At 49.0% G+C, this 7,811-nt stretch overlaps 1 long non-coding RNA gene across 1 annotated transcript; it reads right to left on the reverse strand.

Moving 5' to 3' along the window:
• Positions 1-4,313: 4,313 nt before the first annotated feature.
• LOC127611507 (uncharacterized) lies at positions 4,314-7,754 on the reverse strand. Its single transcript, XR_007965349.1, has 3 exons — positions 7,593-7,754; positions 7,429-7,499; positions 4,314-4,598 (listed from the first exon to the last, which is right to left on the reverse strand). It is a non-coding gene; the product is annotated as an uncharacterized LOC127611507 (long non-coding RNA).
• Between the last annotated feature and the right edge of the window lie 57 nt (positions 7,755-7,811).

Here is a 7,811-nt window from a genome sequence, read left to right on the forward strand (position 1 = left end):
GCAGCGTCGTCACCTCAATCTTTCTTCCAGCTGAGGTCCTGCCCAATGTGGGTTTTATTCTCTGTTGCAGTGCTTGGCTGCAACAAATAAATGAAATGAAACAAATCTCATTTTATGGAGGGTGCGTTATTATTATTATTATTATTATTATTATTTTTAATGTGTTGTCTCGAAATCGTTGAGCATCCGGCTTGCCCGCCCACCCGTCCAGTATGAAATTAATCAAGCAAGGAAATGTTTTATCTATTTCCACCAATATGTCTCAGAGTGAGCCGTTCTGAATTTAGTGATTTGTGATGTCATTTGGCAAAATGTGTGTCATTTACAACCACAAAGAGTTTTTCTCTGCCCTTGACTTGGCAGGCGGGCAGGCCAACATTTGTCATTTCCAAGCTGGACTTGATGCAAGCGCCACAATGTCACAGGCGCCCACGAAGTCCGCAAAGCGTCGAAACATGCCGCATCCTCCACATGCAGCAAGATTCGTTCGTTCATTTTCCTATCCGCTCATGCTCACAAAGGTCCCAGCCGTGTTCGGGCGGCAGGCGGGTGGCAGCCCATCGCAGGCCATACACAGATGAAAAACCGACCACGTTCACACTCTCACCTGGGGACAATTGTGAGTGTTCAATCAGCCTGCCAACCATGCATGTTTTAGGAATGTGGGAGAAAACTGGAGTACCCAGAGAAAACCCGCACAGGGAGGCCGGAGGTGGAATTGCGCCCCCACCACCCCATTTTTCCTTGTCCTCCTGAGGGTTCAGGTCGCCAATACTTGTCAACTGCGGGCACATGAAGCTCTTTGAGACTGTTTGTGATTAGGGCCTATAGAAAGAAATGGAAATATTGTGCCGAGTTGATCAGCGTGTTGTGATGTTGGAAGGCGCTTTCATTTGATGTGTCACAACAGAACCTGCCTTGTCCATAAAAGCCCATTTCAGCAATGATGTGGCTTTTACTTGATAAGCTACCCTTCTTTGGTCTCTCCGGAAAGCAGACACTACTTGAAATCGGCGTCAGCCTCGGTTGTACGCGACGATCGCGTGAACTAGGCTAAAACATTCGGCCAAAGTCTGTGGCTGCTTTCCTCGCTTGGTCGCGAGACTTGATGTTGTCAGTGAAACACAATTAGCTGGTTTTAAACAAACCCTTTGTGAAGAGAAACGAGTGGCATAATCTTTGGCTGTGTATTTTTATGGCGCTGCCCTTTGACTCTGTGGTTACGTAAACATACGCTCTCAGCTCCTGCTTGCCCAAGTCCTGTCACCGCAGTCATGCAATTTTCCCACTTGACAAAATGTAGCAGGAAAAAATCAAACAAATGTGAGATAAAGTTTTATATAAAATTGCTTTTTTTCCCCCTTGTGGTCACCAAATTTGACAGAGGCCAGATGTGAGACGCACACACACACACACACAAATTCCCATGAAAAACTTTGGACATCCCGACAATGGATGTGACTTTGACGCTTTTGCATTTGACTGGCAAAATAGTTTTTAATCAACCCAACCGATGCCAATGACGGTTTTATCTCCTGAAAATTAACGTCCACCTGAATAACGTTTCCCAGATGAACAAAATAGCCATCCGATTGGTATACCTGACCACAAGGGAATCGGGACAGCAAACGCCGGAAATTGCTCTCATTCCATGGTCGCGAAAAGAGTATTTTTCTGTCTTCGGGTCTGGATCTCTTCTGGATTCGGACCTTTGTGACTAGGACCAGACTTGGACATTCCCTTTGTATTCTTGGGCTTCATCCGTGTGTGGATGACATCCAGTGGATAACAACGTGACAAGTAGCAAAGAGGACAGGAGAGCACGAGAGCAATGAGCAACGTGTCTCCAAAGTGCAACTAAGAGGACAGACCAGGAAGACGAAGCGATCTCAAACTTCATTTCACAGGTCTGGCATGAAAGAACGGGGATCGCTTCCAAGCCGAGAGATGGGGGAGCAATATTTTAGAGCTTTTGGTGGGGGTTGGCTTGTCGATGTTAAATTGAGGTCAGTCGTGTCGCTTAGAGGACAATGGAGAGATGGTTCGGCATTCTCCTTTGCCCCGGGGAACGTCTTTGGCCAAGAGCAACTTGTCAGCATTAAGTCATTAACTTGTGAATTTCAGCAATTGAAAACAATTCAATGAACTCAATCAAATCAGTGGATTGCAGCTCTGGAACAGCCCTCCAAATCGCAGCCAAATACTTCAACGGCTTCACCCCAAGTTCTCTCTTGGGTCTTGGACTTTGGTTTCGAGCTTGTCGAAACTTAATATCAAGCAATAAACATCACAACAACATCAGCCACAATAGGAGAAAAGGAACAGATTCCGTGAGTCAGATCCTGAGAAATCTTGGCGTCACAGTCACCGTCCTGCAAGCAAAATGTGAACACGTGCACAGTTTGCACCCCAATACCGCTCAAACCCCAAAACCGCCATTTGATCACGGACGGCCCAGCCCCTACTCGGGCCGTCCGTGCTGGCCACAGAAAATGTGATGATTAATTAACAACAAGATGGATTGCGCCAAATGTTTCCCATGGGATTGCCTCCGTCATCCATCCGGCGCAGATCTCTCACGGTAGCGCTTCCAAAAAGAGCCAAAACAGCCCAACTAAAAATCTACTTTCATGCCGAGTCAAAAGCCAAAGAAAAAAAAAAGAGTTTGAAAGCTGGGCAGCGAGGGCGCCTGCCCAACAGTCATTGCAGCGAGATGGAGCGGCAACGGAAAAGCCTCCATCCCCTCTGAGCCTCCGCTTAGTTCTTGGTAAGTCCCATCGTGTCTGCTCAGCAGACCTGATCCACCGGGCAGCGGGAAGGTGGGGCGAGGACATTGCCAAATTGGAAAACAATTCACAGGCTCTTCAAATGTGCCAGTGAAGGGATGACCGAGGAGGAGTGACGTGCTCCTTCTTTACATGAATACCAGTCAAAAGGAGAGCTGCAGCATTCTGGACCAACTGGAGACGCTTGATGGAGGATTGGCTGACTTGAAAGTCAAGTATCTTTCATTAATCCAGCTGAGATGGGACCAAGGCATGAATGAGGGTTGAATTTCAGGGTGCTCGCCAAAGAAAGGGGAGGCTTGACTAATTTTGCCAGCTGTCTCCGATTGAAAGATGCTTGCACCAATTTGCCGGTCCAATTTCACTTCAAAATCACTGTCCAGTTTAAGACGCAAGTTTGAGACTTTTGTCTTGACAGAAAGAGCCAGTGGGCCCAGGGGGGCGGGGCAAGTCCGCAGGATGGGATGTGCAAGAGCCCCCGAGACCAAACACATGTGTCCTTTTCAATGAAATTCCAGAAATTCACTGCCATCCAGGTCTTGATTTGCGGGTAATAGTGCGAGGAAATACCACGTTTTCTTAAGATGGAACCCTGAAGGAGCAGACTCAGCGAGAACAGCACTCAAAAAGATTCTTCTTCGAATGGGTCAACCTGACCCGCAACCGAGCCGGACACTGTTGAATTGCACTGAGGCAAAGGGCAACCAAATGAGTGACTTTGATTTGCAGTCCCCCCAAGAGGCGTCATCGCTGATGATGGTGCAATTTTATGAGCTATGGCAGTAATTACTCGGCACTGAAAATCCATAACGTCACCAGTCAAGGTCTGCGGCACCTTTTGAACAAAGGCAGATGTTGCGGACGTCTCCGTTCAACAGTGATATGAAAGCGCGGCGTTTGTTGATTTTCTGCTGTGCCGCCGTTGAAGTCGACGCCGGGCCCCGGTCCAAAGCTGCCACGAGGGGCCCCGCTTGAAGCGAATTGAAAAAAATCTTTTGCGACCGTCCGTCCACATGGGTTCCATCAAGCAGACGCGTCATCGGTGGTAAATGATCCCAATGTTGCGCATACACCGAGACAGCACACGGCGGCGAGTCGCCATTATTGGGTGTTTTCAGAGTCAACAATACACAGGATTGCAAATGTAAATCAGCTGTGGTGGTCAAGTATGTTCAGTTGGAACCTTTTTTTCCATGCTGCGTATGCTCAAACACTGGCTAGATTTTTTTTCTTTACACTTGGTCATGATTTTGATTGACACCAGCTGAGAGAATCGAATGCTCTTTCAGTTGGCATTCAAATCAATTTTATCAGGGCGGTTAGCACGGTCGCCTGGCTGGAAGCATGTAGGTGCGGGGAGTTAATTGCCGCGGCGGCATTTCTGTGTTCGCCACGTGTCTGCGTGGCTTTTCTCCCGGTGCGCCGGTTTCCTCCCGCATTCCACAAACATGCATGGCAGGTTGCCGGGACACTAAATTGTCCCTGGGTGTGAATGTGAGAGCGTATTACAACGTGTCGGCAACACACACATGCCTAAATGCTTGTCGCCGTTCAAAGGTTTACATTTGTGACATCCAAATGTGTGTTTTTTTTGTGTGACAGCACTTTTCATGCGATACCTCACACATGCACATGCTGTCTGTGTGCACAGTACCTGCCTTTTTCAAAGTGTTGCTCTTTTTCAACGCCTTCCAGTCAGGATTTATGGAGCGAGCCAGGTTGACGTTCAGACCATCAAAGCGTCGTCATTTCTCTGCCAAGTTGGACTTGAAGACGAGCCATCCAAGGGCAACAGAGGCACCTAGCCCCATCCTGGGAAAGGAAGTTGAATTTGACTATAAATGCCATTGCGTGTAGTGACTCCCGACGGGATAGTTTGGCATCGCGTGTGCTAGGGTAGAGATTTCCATTCGTCTCTTTGACCAAAATAGAACTTTCGGGACCTCCCAGGCTGGCTGCAGTTTGAGACGACTCGGTGGAAGGTGTAAAGTCTTAATGGGTCTTCATGCTATGTTTCACGTGTGGCTGTTTCCAATGTGTTTTCTGTGTCCGCCTTGGGATCGGTCCATCAACATTTTGGAAAATGAACACCTTTTCTTACTTTCTTCAATCGACCCGTGCGGCTCATGACATTACCACCCAAGTGCGGCCTATTTAAACTTTGGAGTCGGAGCTTTGGGAAGCGACTACCAGGACAAAACAAAACACAAAAGCAAACATTGATTTGGTTAGCTTCATACCGTTGCTCCGCCCTTTAAAAAAACAACGTTGGACAAACATTTGAACGCGTAAGGATTTGAACTCGTATCCCTTTGACAAATGTCCCTTGGACATTGGACTTCTGGGGTGAGCTCAAGTGAAACAAAAGCTAAAGCAAAACAACATATTCAAGCACATGCTGTGGGCTCAACCTCTCCACTTTGCCTCTCATGCGGCAGTACAACTTGACTTGAACTGAGAAATATCCATCCTTTTCTACCGCTTAGGGTCGGGGTCGGGTCGAGCAACTTGAGCAGGGGAGCCCAGACTTCCCTCTGCCCATCCACTTCGTCCAGCTCTTCCAGGGAAGGCCTTCCCAGGCCAGCCGGGAGACACGGTGTCCCGGGGCCTCCTGCCCGGCGGGACATGCCCGAAAACACCTCACCGGGGAGGCGTCCGGGAGGCATGCTAATCCGATGCGAGTCACCTCATCTGGCTCCTCGCCTCGCGGAGCAGAAGCGGCTCGAGTCCGACCGCGGGGAGAACGACGCAGCTTCTGGCCTCATCTCTAAGCTCGGACGCCCCGCGATGACATCCGAGTTGAAAATAGCTCCTCTCTTCTCGACCTTCAATCAACAGATTAAAATGCAAATTGCGGGCGAGCAGCTAAGCGCTTGCACAACACTCTTTTCATTCTTATGAAGGAACATCGGAGCCGGGAGCGTGGCAGGCAGTTCTCATCCTTCACAGATCGAGATAATGGCCGGCCAAATTGTTCCCAGGCACTGTCTTCACTGTGCCCCACGGAATTTTCAGGATCCGGGGAGTACAATAATCCGATTTTTCCTTCCTTTCTCTCTCACACTGCAAAGAAGAAGCGAAGGGGCTTAGAAGTGCCATGTCTACTTGTCACGACCCCTTTTGTCCCCTCTCCGCCCATCCGTGGACCCGGGCCTCAGACGCCTTCGCTTTTTCAAGAGCTCACCGTCACGGCCTCACAAATAAAACCTGCTCGAGGTGCCAACCCTGTTTTCCATTTCCCCCCCGGACCTACCCTCCCTTTCTTCCCCCCGGTGTTTATCCAACTCCGGTTCTCCCAAACCGAGGAGTCTCTCATGGTTAAGTGGTCGAGTTCACGCCGAGGTTCATGGAAATTCACCAGATCGCTTCTAAACTGCCCGGGTGAGAAAAAGCTTGGGCCCGATCACCGGCATGTGAGTCAGGCCAGGCTCCCCTGCGTCAGGAATGAGTACACAATGCGTAAGAAGCACTTCTGCTGCGTGCTAAGTTGCTCCGCTCGTGACATCTTGAAGCCGAGGGCCGTGCCAACTCTCCTGCTACAAAGACAAATTGTGCATGCGGAATTGCCTGGAGAGAATGCGAAAACGCAGCCCCCACCCCCGCCTGTCCTACCGCCAGGCGCTCGGCGGGGACTCGGGCCTTGGGATGTATCATGCCGTCATTTGGCTCCTACCCTCATTTCGGGGGGGAAATCCTGATGGATGTATTTTCTCGGCGATTAGACGGGAGGAATATGAAGCGGAACTGCAGGGAGATTTGGAGGTAAGCGAAGACGGAGGATCGCAGTCAAAGCATAGCAAGAAACCGGCGATGTCCGAGAGCCAGAGCACAAGTCATAATTCCCGAGTGCGCGCTCTTTATCTGGCGACGCACGCTCTGTCACGGCAGCAGAAGCTTCACATATGCGAAACGGCGACATCGCCGGGTCTGTTGGCTTCACACCGGCGAAGACTGACGGATGTAAAGGAACACTGCAATCCTCCGAACAATAGGCCACGTGAATCTTGCCTTCAACGCACAGATGTTTTTGACACAGCAACTTGTTTTTTAGAGATCCGGGGCTTGCTTTAGCTGGAAGAGATCTCGTCTCTCCACCTGAATGTTCTGAGTTTGCTCCCTCGCAGCCAAGCTGAAGAATACTTGAGGGAGCTACAAAACCCCGCGCCGTTCCCGCTGCCGCTTGGTCCGAGTGTCAGTGAGCCATTTGTCTTCTTTCCGTCGACTTGAACGGAGGGACGCAAGCCAGGCGACATTGCATTTGGCTCGTGTATACATGACAGTACCAAGTCTACTTTTGCTCCTTTCATTTAGTTATGTCTTTTTTTTTTGGCAAGATCTCACACACACGCACACAAAGAAAACAAACAAACAACACTTCATCTCGGGCTGCTCTTGCTGATCTAGATTTGAACTTTGTAAAAGCATTGTTCTTTACATTTGAAAATTGGAAGGCTGGCGACGCAACACTGGGTGGTCCAATAGATTGATTGAGGATGTGGATTCAGAGGCAGATTTGCTTTCTTCTCAGCTAGGCGTTTTATTTGATTTATTTGTTTTTTTGGCACGTTTGTATGAGACTGATGAAGTAATCATTCTGGAAAGGGAATCGATAGCTATTGATTTTCACTTGCAAAGAACTTACTAGAAGTACGAGAACTGACTAGGCTGGGAACGACAGTCCCCGACCTTATTCACTGACAGGCTGTCTGTTTCCTGGGTGGCAAAGAAAACCAAATCCTTGGGTTACGCCAACCGGAAAATAATATTTGTTTGACCCCACATGATTGAAAGGGTGCATTTGCTTACTTCTTTTTCAATGGTCTTCTGTCCAAGATTGAGAGGCCAGAAAATGTTCCAGTTCCCGCTCACACGCTGATTTGATGTTGGAAAAAAGTGGGCGTGTCAGGACAAATCCGGGCGTTCACTTTGCAGTCACATTGGCAGATTTCCCGTTGGGACCCGGGCCGGAAATGGATCTGAGGCCAGTTGAATTCCTTGTTTGAATTTTGCTCATGCAACCAAAAT

Source organism: Hippocampus zosterae, chromosome 12 (assembly GCF_025434085.1).
Source record: "Hippocampus zosterae strain Florida chromosome 12, ASM2543408v3, whole genome shotgun sequence".
Taxonomy (NCBI): Eukaryota; Metazoa; Chordata; class Actinopteri; order Syngnathiformes; family Syngnathidae; genus Hippocampus; species Hippocampus zosterae.